Source organism: Budorcas taxicolor, chromosome 5 (assembly GCF_023091745.1).
Source record: "Budorcas taxicolor isolate Tak-1 chromosome 5, Takin1.1, whole genome shotgun sequence".
NCBI classification, from domain to species: domain Eukaryota; kingdom Metazoa; phylum Chordata; class Mammalia; order Artiodactyla; family Bovidae; genus Budorcas; species Budorcas taxicolor.
In genome coordinates, this window is record NC_068914.1 from 154725456 (window position 1) to 154738909 (window position 13454).

A 13454-nucleotide genomic window follows, 5' to 3' on the forward strand; every position below is an offset into this window, starting at 1 on the left:
GACTTAGAAGAACTTTATTATTGTGGTGTGAATTTCATGTGTTCTAGGCAAAAATAATCAGAAATATATAGGTTTTTTGAGAAAAAGAAACTTTAAACAAATTTTTGACTTGAAAATTTTAAAGAAAAAGAATATGCCAATGAAGATAAGCTATTTTTGTTTATATATATTTGCTGAATTTAATGATTTTTGTAGTCAATATCACTTTCCTTCCTATATTATGAAATGTAAATGAAAGTATTAGAATCAACTATATTCCAGCATGTTATTGGGCACCACAAAAAGTCTAAGAAATCTGTCTTCAAAGTAGTATACACACTTCTGGGGGTATTTAAAGACTTCCCAAGGGTTAGGTGGGCATAGACAGCTTTAAAGGATGTAACTTCCAGATCCACAAGTTCCGTATGTATTCTTACCAAAAACTGACCTGCCTGAGAATGCAACTATGTAGAAGCCTCTGGCTAGGTCTTTTCCTCCTCCTTTCATAATCAATTTTCTCCCACTTTACAAAGACATTTTCTTTACCCATCTAATTATGGAGCATCTTCCCTTCAGCTACAAGCATAGAATCTCTGAGGCACCAAACAACAGTAAAAAAGATTGGTGTGGGGAAGCCTCTTTTATTCAAGGCATGAAAAACCCAAAGTACAGCTTCAAAGTTTGTCCCGTCTTACACATATTTCTTTCTCTCAGAAAGCATGGCATAAGTAACAGGACTTTTGGGCCACACCAGGATGTGTGGTGCTCAGATATATCACAATATGGAGAAGCAGGATAGTGTCCTTGTGCCTCCCATCCCTCTGGTACTGTCAAAGAATGCATCACTCCTGGGGAAGAGTCCCAGAAGAGAAGAGCAAAGAAAGCATCAGGGATAGAAGCACCTTATTCCACCAGTGCCACACACTTAGGGCAGCCTTTGTGGTGGTGGTGGTGTAGTCACTAAGCCGTGTCTGACTCATATGACCCCACAGACTGGAGCCTGCCAGGCTCTTCTGTCCATAGGATTCTCCAGGCAAGAATACTGGAGTGGCTTCCCATTTCCTTCTCCAGAGGATCTTCCCGACCCAGGGATCAAACCTGGATCTCCTGCATTGCAGGCAGAATCTTCACCGATTGAGCTACGAGTGAAGTTCCACCAATGCAACACACTTGGGCAAGCCTTTGTGCCTTAGCTTTGAGAGTGTTAATACAACCAGAGTGATGGCTGTTTCCATGTGTATTTAAATAAATAAAGTAAAATGTTTCTCTGAAAGGAAGTTTAAATCTGATTCGACTGGTTGTTTTGACAATGAGGACCAGCTTTGTAAACTAGATAAATATGACAAATATTTTCCAGTAATTGAATGAAACAAACCTGCAGTTCTGAAGATTTGATGAAAATTCATTTAAAGCATATGACACACAAAAAGAATCATTTCTCAAAAACATTTGTGTTGACAGGTACACTGCAATTAGTGTTTTTATTTTTCCCACACATTCTGAGTATACCGGGTTAACTTAATGTGTAACCAGTATAATTAATAGCCATTTGATACATTTTAGCAAAAGTTTTTTGGTATTCCCAGAAATTGAGAACACAAATTGCTCCCAGTGACTGTTTAACAAGTCTTTTCCTAAGTAGGCTGTTTCCAATCCTTTGCTTTCAACAATGAAGAAAGACCTAATCACATTAACAGTTGACAAGTGATGGAAAACATTTTTATAATAAATCACTGTATAATTCTGGGCATATGACTTGGAAAGAAATCACAGAATTGATTGACACTGCTATAATAGAACACCTTCTATTCCCACTGACAATTTTATGTGAACAAGTCTTCTCAGCATTTACATCTATAAAAATGTAAAACAGAAACAGACTTTACATTGAACCTTGTTTATTTCAAGCAATAAGTAATATTCACATGTGGGTAAATGAACAGTTTCATGCAGTTCATAAAAAAATGTCCTTCCAATAAAATTTTATTCTTTATGTTTAATAAGTATTTATAAAAATGTATAATACACGTATGTGGTTGAGATTGATTGTGTACTAAAAATAATTACAATGATAAGTCAATCTAAAGGGAATATTTTTCCACTTAAAGCCTCTGGTTGCAGACAATTTAGAAAAATAATTGCAATTTATATACATATTTCACGTAGAGAAGACTTTCAGGCATAAGCATACTTTCTGTTAGGAAAAATTCTGTGAGATGTGAAACAGAAATATGACTTCAAGGAGAAAAGAGAATGATATAAAATTTCTAACAATTAAAGAAGACCATGCATTTTTTTTAATGAACGATTATAGATATCAATCAGAATAGTATCTATATTCCTTTAGATGCTCTTAAAAACTCATGAAACACTTCTGATTGTTTTCTTTTCTTGTCTGTAAAGTCAATATTTTTAATTATATTCTTTGCATTTACTATACTTAAGACAAAATTTCACATGTCAATTAAAAATGTTTAAGGGGGTATATAATTTTTCAAGATCATTTTAAGAGTTATACAAGAAAAATAGCCTGATTTTTGCCTTCAAAATGTTTACAGACTGACTAGTGAGGTAAGTCTAAAATACAGACTTATAGGAAACAATTAGAGGAAAACAATTACAGGACAAATTTTCTTAAAGTAACTTTCATTGGAAAAGACCCTGATGCTGGGAAAGACTGAGGGCAAGAGGAGAAGGGAACAACACAGGACGAGATGGCTGGATGGCATCACTGACTCAGGGGACGTTACTTTGAGCAAACTCAGGGAGATAGTGAAGGATGGGGAAGTCTGGCGTGCTGCAGTTCATGAGGTCACAAAGAGTCAGACATGACTTAGGGACTGAACAACAACAACAATGAATAGATATTCTAAGGAAAAAAATAACCAGTGTGCTCCAGAGTAATCAGAAAGACCCTCACACTGGAAGGAAAATTTGAACAAGGCTTTGAAGGACAGCTAGGATTCTGATAACTACAGAGGAGAAATGACTCCAAGCAGAAGGAACTACACAGGCAAAAGGAGCAAGAATGGTATAAGCCAAAGATGCTGAAGAGCACAAATTCTGCATTTATAGCTCTGACGTTTCATTTTCTAACTTTATCCAAAAATCAATAATTAAAATGAGCTTATTTTGGACTTAGAGATTCTACAACTAATCCTGGCAAACAGCAGTAATTTGAGGTTTAGATCATCTATGTACTTTCAAGCGATTTAATGAAGATCTATATTATCTGTCTTTGAGCATTCAGCAATTTATTATCCTCGAAATGATATGGATTTAAGTTTCAGACATCCTAGAAGTTGTTGTAGTTCAGTTGCTCAGTCGTGACCAACTCTTTGCAATGCCATGGACTGCAGCATGCCAGGCTTCCCTGTCTCCCAGAGTTTGCTCAAACTCATGTTCATTGAGTCAGTGATGTCATCCAACCATCTCATCCTATGTCACCCCTTTTCCTCCTGCCCTCAATCTATCCCAGGATCAGGGTCTTTTCCAATGAGTTGGTTCTTTGTATTAGGTGGCCAAAGTACTGGAGCTTTAGCTTCAACATCAGGCCTTCCAGTGAATATTCAGGGTTGATTTCCTTTGATCTCCTAGCAAGCAGTTCAAGAGTCTTCTCTATCACTGCAATTTGAAAACATCAATTCTTTGGTGGCACTCAGCCTTCTTTATGGTCCAGCTCTCACATCTGTACATGACTACTTTAAAAACCATAGCTTTGACTATACAGACTTTGTCGGCAAAGGGATGTCTCTGCTTTTTAATATGCTATCTAGGTTTGTCATAAATTTTCTTCCAAGGAGCAAGTGTCTTTTAATTTTGTGGCTGCAGTCACCGTCCACAGTGATTTTGGAGCCCAAGAAAATAAAATCTGTCACTGTTTCCACTTTTTCCCCATCTATTTCCCATGAAGTGATGAGATCATATGCTATGATCTTCGTTTTTTGAACGTTGAGTTTTAAGCCAGCTTTTTCACTCTCCTCCTTCACTTTCATCAAGAGGCTCTTTAGTTCCTCTTCAGTTTCTGTCATTAGAATGATATCATTTGCATATCTGAGGTTGTTGGTATTTTCTCCTGGCAATTTTAATTTCAGCTTGCGCATCTTCCAGCCCAATATTTCACATGATGTACTCTGCATATAAGTTAAATAAGCAGTATGACAAAATACAGCCTTGACGTACTCCTTGCATGTATATTAAATAATCTTCTGGGGCAAGAAGGCAGGCAGAGTATAGTGAGTCTACAGAAATCCATTTAGAATTTTTTTTTTTTTTTTTAGTATCAGCACACAACATTGCCAGTGAAGTGCGTTTAATTAAATTAGGTGACTACACAACATTGCTTTCTGGGTTTTCACAATCAAGTAGAGGGGGAGAACACACAACATACATTTAGCTCCTTAATGGAAATGAAGTACCTTGTATATCACAAGCTATTTATCAATTGAGACTGTGAAGTCACAGCCAAGGAGGACTAGTATGTGAATGAGAAACCTCAAAGGAAAAAGTGAAGATGTTGCAGGAAGTGATGCTATTGAGTCATTCAAAGATAAGCGCTTAGATACCGAGGCTGTAGTTACTAGGCAGAAACAATCTAGGGAGAAGCTACAGATCTCATTGAGCCTGTATCACTCAGATAATACCACAAAGCAGAACTGGCGAAGCTTGTGATACTTCTCAGATAAGATATCAAACTGATGTTTAAACTATCAGACAGTAACAACGCCACTGTGCATTTTGGAGTTGAAACGCTCTGTGAGTGCACAAATTGTTCTATGTATTATTTCGCATCTAACAGACATTTTGGCTATGTATTAATACTGTCCTTTTAGGTGTAATTGAAGTAAACTAAGTCACTTACCTAGCAAACATTAAAAAATATGTATTTAATTATTATCAGCACTTTGGGCTGTGGTGGGTTTTCGTTGCTGCTCGCGGGCTTGCTCTAGCTGTGGTGAGCGAGGGCTACTCTGTGACACAGCGCTCTGGCTTCTCATTGCTGGGGCTTCTCTTGTTGCCGAGCACAGGCTGCAGGCGTGAAGGCTTTAGCAGCTGCAGTGCGGAGACTCGGTTGTGGCTCATGGGCTCTAGAGCACTGGCTCAGTACTTGTGGCACATGGGCTAAGTTACTCCTTGGCATGTGGGAACTTCCTGGACCAGGGATTGAACCTTTGTCCTTTGCATTTCAAGGCAGATTCTTAACCACTGGACCACCAGGGAAGCCCCCAAAATTAACTTTTAAAAATGAACAAATGCATCAATCATAGAAAATGAAGAACTGATAAGGTTTCAAAGCCTCATGGTGATTAAGAGTATCACAAGTTTGGAACCTTAACAATTTTAATATCATAGAGCAGACTGATAGAAAAGATGCAAGAATAGTACAAAGAATTCTCATTCAGAGCCACCAATTGTTAACATTTTGCTTTATAATTCTTTCCTCATTTATGTACATATCATTGTCCTATATCCTAAGTCTCGAAGCAAAGTCACTACTGTAGGTTGGGTTCCCCAGGAAACAAGACTTTGAGACTCACATTTGTATGAGGGAGACTCATTAGGAAGCACTCTCAGAAACCACATCTAGAGTAGGGAGGGAGGCAGGCCTGGGCCAAGGGAGAAACTGAACTGCAATGCATTTGCAACAGAGGTCTTAGCCAATCCTCCTGGGAGCTCTGGGGCTGGAATAGCTCTTCACAGTTGTCCTGCCTTGAAGCAAGGTAGCTGGCCCATATCCACAAGTAATTGAAAGCAGGTTCTTTCAGGGATGGGGCAGAACTTTACGCAGAGAGGCTTTCTTCAGTTGTTGGGAGTTTGAAGAGAATTCAGCCAAGACCCCTTGGGTGCCAGCTCCCCCAGCAGCTGATGGAACAAGCACCTTGATTTTGAAGCAGGAATCTGGGAAACACCACAGCATCCACTACAGACACCACCTCTGTGATTTCACTTTACTACTATATTTACTCAGGACAAATGCTTCAGAGGGACAGTTTCTAGAAGCCACCTACACTGCTTATCACTACATCTTCAAACTTCCCATGTGGCGCAGTGGTAAAGCATCTATCTGCCAATGCAGGAGACGCAGGTTCAATCCCCGGACAGGGAAGATCCACTGGAGTATGAAATGGCAACCCACTCCAGTATTCTTCCTTGGGAAATATCATGGACAGAGGAGCCTCGCGGGCTACAGTCCAGGGGAGTCACAAAGAGTCGGACACGACTGAGTGGCTGAGCGCGCACATCTTCAAGCCAGAAAGTGAAAGTGAAGTTGCTCAGTCATGTCCGACTCTTTGCAACCCCACGGACCGTAACCTACCAGGCTCTTCTGTCCATGTGACTTTCCAGGCAAGAGTACGGGAGTGGGTTGCCATTTCCTTCTCCAGTCAGAAAGGGTGCATCAAATCCTTCTCACTCTTGGAAACTGTCTGACTTTTTCTTCTAACACCAGCAAGAGCAGGGTGCCCCAAGCCCTGCTCTGTTAGGAACCAGGCTGCACAGCAGGAGGTGAGTAAGCTAGTGAAGCTTCAGCTGCCACTCTCCATTGCTCTCCATCACTCTCATCACTGCCTGAACCATCCCCTCCCCATGGAAAACTGCCTTCCACAGAACTGGTGCCTGGTGCCAAAAAGGTGGGGGATCATCGAGTTAGAGAAAATTCTGCTTATAAGGGGTTTGTGTGAGGGGTTTGTGTGATTAGATTAAGCCCACCTGAATACTCCCTTTTTTGACATATGATGTAACGTAATCATGGGAGTGATAATTCATCATAATTCACAGGTTATCCTCACATTCAAAAGAGGGGATTCAATAAAGGCAAGAGTCATTGAGGTCTATTTACAGAATTCTGCCTACCACAGTACTCAAATTTACAAATACTTTTAAAAATAGTATTTAATAGTTTGCTCTTTTTTTTGGTTTAAGAAATCCTTCCCTATTCCAAGCCAGCTTCTCTGGTGGCTCAGAGGTTAAAACGTCTGCCTGCAATGCAGGAGACCTGGGTTCAATCCCTGGGTCGGGAAGATCCCCTGGAGAAGGAAATGGCAACCCACTCCAGTAATCTTGCCTGGAGAATCCCATGGACAGAAGAGCCTGGTGGGCTACAGTCCATGGGGTCACAAAGAGTCGGACATGACTGAGCGACTTCACTTTTCCCTATTTCAATGTGGAAAAGATATTCTATATTTTCTTCTAAACATTCTGAAGTTTTGCTTTTTCACTTTTAAGTCCTTAATTCCTCCAGGATACATTCTTGTGTGGGCTTCCCTGGTGGCTCAGGTGGTAAAGAATCTGCCCGAAATGTGAGAGACCTGGGTTTGATCCCTGGGTTCAGGAAGATCCCCTGAAGAAGGGAATGGAAACCCACTCCAGTATTCTTGCCTGGAGAATCCCATGGACAAAGGAGCCTGGTGGGCCACAGTCCATGAGGTTGCATAGAGTCAGACAGGACTGAGTGACTAACATACACACACACACACACACACACACACACACACACACACACACATTCTTGTGCACAATATGAGACAGAGACCTAATTTCACTTTTTCCAACATGGATAAATGAATGTCCTGGTGTTGTTAAGCAGTTCCTCCTCCCCCCACCAATGTGAAACACCACCTCTGGCATACACTAAGATGACGCAGCTGTACAGGTTTGTTTCCAGGCCTCTATCGTTTGCTCCACTGGCCATGCACCTATCTCTGCATCACCACCACACTGCCACGATCAGAGCTCTTTGTTCGTGTGATCTAGAAAGGCGAGCCTTCCATCTTATTCTTCTTCAGGAACATTTTGGATATGCCTGACCTTTTGCTCCTTTCAGATGAGTTTTGGAATTAGCCAATCAAACTCCATGTTTAAAATCCTTTTGGAACTTCGATTTTAAATGTAGTCAATCAGTGATTCTCAACTTGGGGCAACTTTTGTCCCCAAGAGACATCTGACCACATCTGCAGACATTTCTGGTTCTCGCAAAAGGAAGGGGTGTGAGATAATAGCATCTAGTGGGTATAGGCCAGAGATAAGGCTCAACAACCTACATGCACAGGGTGGTCCCCACATCAAAGCGTTATCTGGCTTAAAATGTCAATAGTACCAGGCTTTAGAAACCCTCCACTAAATTTGTGCAATTTGGAGACAACTGATGCTTACCATTTTTTAGACTTTCAATAAAATATATATATATATATTTCATTATTAATTAATTTAAATTTTTAGAAGATCCTTGGAGACTTCCCATACCTCTGGTGAGTCCAGAAATGTCTCAGTATATCATTTCTAGTCTTTAATTATTGTTCAATAAATGAGTTTCTTGGAGCTCCTCATAAGTATTATTACCAGAGTAGACCTGAAATATTGTCAGTGAAACTTAGCATTAGCATAATTCCATTTTTATAAAAACAATTTCTCTCTAGTTATTCATCTTCATATGTATTTGTATGGATGGATGGATAGCAAGATGCCTAGAATTTACATTCATCTGATATTAATTATGGCTATTTCTGAGTGATTGGATTGGAAGTGATTAATTCTTTACAATGGGTCTATTTTTCTTTTTTTTTCTTTTACAAGAATGAGGTGGTTTTTCTGAAACAAAAGAAGAAAAATAATAGGACTAGAAGCAAATATTCTAAGATGTTAATAGTGGTTCGTTTAGGGTGGTAGAGGTATAAGCTGCTGTTTCTTTTTTGTATATTTATTTTTAAATAAAAAAAAAAACCACTGCTTAAATGTTCATCAGTGTAAATGTCTTAGTAGCAACCGCACTTGAACCATACACTCTGCCATTGAGACTGTATGTGATAAAGCCACCAAGTATGGCTCTACAACTCTCCATAAATACAAAGTTCACTGCGGGAAAATGCTGGTGGTTTTTCTGTTTGCTTTTGATTCATGCACTGTTTATCTATCTTTGTGGTGGGTCTCCACTGCTTTGCACGGGCTCCTCTAGTTGCAGCGAGTTGGGGCCACTCTCCAGTTGTGGTGCGTGGGCTTCTCACTGCAGTGATTTCTCTTGCTGTGGAGCATGGGCTCTAGGCACACGGGCTTCAGTAATTGTGGTGTACAAGCTCAGGACTTGTGGTTCGCAGGCTCGAGAGCACAGGCTCAGTGGTTGTGGCACACAGGCTTAGTTGCAACACGTAGAATATTCCCAAACCAGGGATCGAAACTGCCCCTTGCATTGGCAGGTGGATTCCTATCCATTGCGACAGCAGGGAAGTCCAACATGGGTGGTTTTTCTTATTAAAGTATGACAACTGCTTTGAATTCTAACTTTTGGTTCAACAGGAATCATATGCAATTTTTAGGGAAATATTTCCATGATGTGAAATGTTATTACATTTAACACAGGCCAGAGTAATCCTCTGATACAGGTAAAGTTCCATTGCAAAGAATAGTACCACTAAAGAGCTCTTTATAGAAGACTGGATGATCCACAGAGGTAATGCTTTGCTGGTCTGGTTATAAGCAATGTCTCCAGTGATAGTTTTTATAATTATTACCTCTAAGGAAAGGCCCTAACTCTGATGCTTACAGCTCAGAAAAGCTGAGTTATCACTGTGCTTTATATAGCTTTCTGTCTTGCCATCAAGCAGCACTTATCCTTCAGCTCATTTCTTCCTTCAAACAACAAAACACCCAAAGCTATCCACCAGAATTAAAACATGAGGAAAACATCCAGGAATAGGAAAAATGGAGTAGAAGCAGCGATGTGTGTATAACACCTTCTCTAAAGTATCTTTTTTCCCTTGCTAATTCATCACAAAGAAGTGAGGCACAGCTGTTTTAGCTCAGGATCCTAAAGCCAGGGTATCAGATTTCCAGCAATGCATCCAATTTTACATTTCATTATAACTAAATAATTCAGAAGCATCTTCAAATTCCTTCTGATGGAAATTTACCCTTATGAAACTATAACTTGCCTTCATTTTCTCTGACTCGAATGTTAGAGTCATTTTCGATTTCTGTCTTTCTTCTCCAGTGTATCATCTATGTATTTATTCCCTCTCTATAGTCTGTCTTTAAACATTACCTTTTCCTCATTTCAATAACCTTTGAGTGGGTCCTAGATTGAAACAACTGTCTCCTAGAAAGCTTCCCTCCAATTTGTAGTTCCTTCATTTCTACACAAAGCAATAAGAATTATCTTCCACCAACAGCTGTTTTCAGTAATAAGAAAGCTAAGTTCTGTGACTAAGCTGAACATCCCTTCTGTTCTCCAAGGCCTACAATGGATCCTAGTTGCTAGTTGTATCAAACTGAAATTTCCAAATACTGCTCATAAACTGTATTTATAAACTGTGTGGAGTACTCTCAACTATCTGCCCACATTTTTCTGCATATTAAAATTTATATTTTCTATTCCATTTAATCTGACAACCATGTATTACCATGGTTAATTCATTTCTTGTATTCTTTTCCACTATGGTAGGGACTATTTGTTGTCCCCTATATTTATTCTCTCCTTCTTCCTTAACAACAGATTTCCTTTCATTTGGGTACATGGCTGTTATATGAAGACTACATTTCTCAGCCTTTCTTGAAGCTAGGAGCGTCCATGTAACTAAGTGCTAAACAATAAGAGTACATAAGCCAAAACGTTACAGGCAATTTCCATAAATGTCCTTAAAGGGAAGGGGCATTCGTAGTTTCAACCCTTCCTCCTTCCTACTGGCTAGAAGGCAGATGTAATGGCTGGAGGCAAGCAGCCATCTTGGACCATAAAGTGGAAGTTACATGGTGAGTTTGGTGGAACAACAAGACAGAAAGAGTCCTGACATCATGAACAGCCATGCTGGTCCTAGAATACCTAGTTCTGGATTATTTTTAGAAGAGAGAAGTTCTTACTATGTTTACACCACTACCAGTTTTGTGGCCCTAGTACTGTCACTCATGGGTGCCCCTAATTTTAACTGATCCACACATCTCCAAGTTATCATTTGCTGTTTTTCCTGTCCCATTAATAATGCCTCCTAATAAACTTTCTTATCTTCCCCAGGACCAGGCAAATTACCAGTTTTTTTTTCTTCTTTTAAAATACAGTTTCAGATTCAAATGCCTACATGGATATGGTTAGTATTGCTAAGCTTACTTAATCCAATTTCTCTTTTTTGAACACAAACTCACACTTGTATATATCCCCTTGTATGCATATGATACACAGTGATGATAAATGAAATTTTAAAATTATGTAACAGATTTTTTAACAAACTTACTACAGCTTTTATATGTAAAAATTCATTATTTACTTTAAATTTTCACTACAAATGCACTTCAGTGATGTTGTCATCCACCAAAACTCTTTTTGAACATGTTTTTTTGAAACAGACTGAAAGTTCATCACTGGATATAACCTCTGTGAGAGCAGAAATACACCCAATTTGTTCACCAGGCCTAGCCAACAGTGTCTGACACACAGTACGCAGATACTCAATACATGTTTGTAGTATGAAAAAAATGAATTGTAGCAAAACTACTTCATTTGCAGGTAGATTGATTTTTTTAAATAGTCAAAAGGTATTCAGAGCTCAGTCTAGTTGAATAATAAGCTATTATAAAGCTGGGAAATATCATTTTGGGTTTAAAAAAAGCAGTGACTGTAGGGCAATAAGCTAGATTTTCTTATATGAATCACAAAAATGGCTCAGAGTTGAGCTACTTCTGCAGCAGTTTAGGGATTCATCTCCTGAGTTGACGGTGAAGGGTGCCAAGCTTTCTCTCATCTCAGAGCATTTGCACCACTGTTTCCTCTGCCCAAAGATCCCAGATATACCTGGACAGTTCCCTCACCTCATTCAAGTCTCTGTTTAAATCTCTGCCTCCTCCAAAAGAACCTCCCTCACTGCTGCTGCTGCTAAGTCACGTCAGTCGTGTCCGACTCTGTGCGACCCCATAGACAGAAGCCCACCAGGCTCCCCCGTCCCTGGGATTCTCCAGGCAAGAACACTGGAGTGGGATGCCGTTTCCTTCTCCAATGTATGAAAGTGAAAAGTGAAAGGGAAGTCGTCGCTCAGTCGTGTCCAACTCTTAGCGACCCCATGGACTACAGCCTACCAGGCTCCTCTATCCATGGGATTTTCCAGGCAAGAGTACTGGAGTGGGGTGCCATTGCCTTCTCCAACCTCCCTCACTACCTGATCTAAAATAAAGCCATTCCTGTCCCTCTCTGCCCTGTCACTGCTTCCCTTTGCTTTATAGGACTTGACACTATCTGACACAGTATTTTACATCTGTTTTACTTATGTGTGTTTAATATTTATCTCTGTCACTAGAATATTTGCTACATGATGAGAGGGGCTTTGTTTTATTCACTGCTATTGCTCCAAAGTTCTGCTAGATATCCAAATCTCAAATTATAAATTTAATAAATACATTTATAATGCAAGAAAGGAAGAGGAAAGCAAATGGAAGAAGGAAGAACAAAAATGGTAACAGAGAAGTAGCAAAAGGGATGCAGAAACTCCAGGTGAGTCATAATTGGTTATTTTACTATTACTTCATTTTAGGTATCAGTTTGAATTTAAGGCTTCTATGAGAAAATTTCAGAATGTGTCACTTTCAAGATTTATTTCAAAGGACCAGGTCCCCAAAGAAAGAGGTTCCACTACTTTTTAGAAGTATTTGGTTGGTACTTATTAATACTATTATAATTATAATCCCCACCTCTTTTACTATCTTTCAACTGCCCTGTCCACACCAGTACAAATGGAGTGAACATTTGAGAACTCTTGACTTGTCAGAATAGTATTATACTTTAACGATTTTTAGCAGGATTGTTTTGTACTGGCATTAATATTAACATTTTAAATTTTCAATATTTAACTGACACCTGGAATGTCTCTCTTTCAATATCTTGCTTAATATGGTTACATGATAAAGCTGGGAGGCAGGTGTTTGAAAATGTTTTCAACTATGTGCTCCTATATGTATGTAACATATATGTAACATATGTAACATAAATATATATATACATAACATATGTAACATACATATATATACATAACATAACATATGTATATGTTACCCCTACTATGCCCCTCACTATGGCACAAAGTGAAGCTGCTTTCAAGGGCCAGTTACCTAAGTCACATTTCACTAATGTTTTTGCTTCTTCAAACTGTCCATTCTTTACACACAATTTATTAATAGGGTTTATACTGGAGAAATTAGAGCAAAATGACATTCCTTTGTTGTTGTTTAATCGCTAAGTTGTGTCCGAGTCTTTTTGACCACGTGGACTATAGCCCGCCAGGCTCATCTGTCCATGGGATTTCCCTTTGTGTTTCAGCAAATTCAGTAGAAAAGATAACTGCCTTTTCTTTCTGATCTCTATTAAAACATTAAAAATAAGTGCCTTCTTTTCTAAGAAGAACTAGTTTTCAGCAGTCCAGATTTAAAGTTTTAGGTAAAGGAAAGGGTTATATAACACAGGGAACTTTCCTAGAAGAGTTTTATAGCATTCTCAGAATTTGGAG

General features: G+C 39.1%; 1 protein-coding gene across 1 annotated transcript in view; it reads right to left on the bottom strand.

Annotated features, from left to right (window-relative positions):
• Positions 1-13454, bottom strand: part of ENTHD1 (ENTH domain containing 1) — an 81740-nt gene that overhangs the window by 51631 nt on the left and 16655 nt on the right. The window lies entirely within an intron of this gene.